The sequence below is a fragment of the Corvus brachyrhynchos genome, unplaced genomic scaffold (genome assembly GCF_000691975.1).
Source record: "Corvus brachyrhynchos isolate BGI_N302 unplaced genomic scaffold, ASM69197v1 scaffold283, whole genome shotgun sequence".
NCBI lineage: Eukaryota > Metazoa > Chordata > Aves > Passeriformes > Corvidae > Corvus > Corvus brachyrhynchos.
The window spans coordinates 3,263,084-3,264,069 of NW_008237409.1; positions in this window are offsets into that span (position 1 = coordinate 3,263,084).

Genomic DNA, 986 nt, shown 5'->3' on the forward strand with positions numbered 1-986 from the left:
CGACCGGGCCCGGGGCGCCCGCGGGTGGCCCTGCCCTGCCCTGGCAGCGGCCTCCGGCCACGGAGCAGAAGGAAAGGGGGGCAGGTGCTGCTTTAGGGGAGGCAGGACATGCCCCGCAGGACGGCCGAATTAACCTTGTTACAGTCCTGGCGTGGGAAACGGGCCAAAAATAAACGCAGGGAAAGGAGCTCAGGCAAGGCTGGGCACATTCCGGTTAAAAATAGACCTGCCACAACTTACTCTAAGAAAGGCACGGGGGTTATTTAAAAATTACATGCAGGTGGTTACACGCTGCCTTTCGTGACACGATTTACCCGGGCCATTTACTGCTAAAGCTCCTCAGCTGGAGCTGTAACCTCACTAAATCCGTGCCCACCACACCTCTGTGACACACAGGGCTGGCACCTGGGTGCTCCTGCCCAGGTGATGCAAGCTCCTGGCATAGACCACCCCTTCTCCTGCAAAGTTTAATCCCATTTTCCCACATCAACACGGCCCTCCGAGGCTGGGAGTGTCCTTTGGCTTCAGATTGTGCTGAACCACAATTCCCCCGAAATACCAAGCTTGGCTTCTGTGGTCAGTTGGCTTCACTGCTATGGCTCAGCAGGAGCATTTCACAAGCTGTTACACAAATTTCAGCAGTAAACACCCCACTGTGGAGAAGAATGACACAAACAACTGCTAAAACTTGCATGTAGGAGGCAACATGGGAAGTAGAAAGAGGCTGGGCTTGATAGGGTCCTTCCTAGGTGATGTATGGAAAGAAACTGGGTTTGCATTGAAGAAAACATGGGTAGAAGTAGGAATGATCCTCACAGGACCATTGCCTGATGTAAATACTTCCCCTTACCTGTCAGCATCCTTGCAGGCACAGCAGGGTGGAGCTCTGTGCAGGCCCAGGGGCAATTAATGCTACTTCAATCCCAGTAAAAGCCTGAGCCCTCAGCATGGAGCATTAGATGGTGCCTGGGGAAACAGTGCTGCAA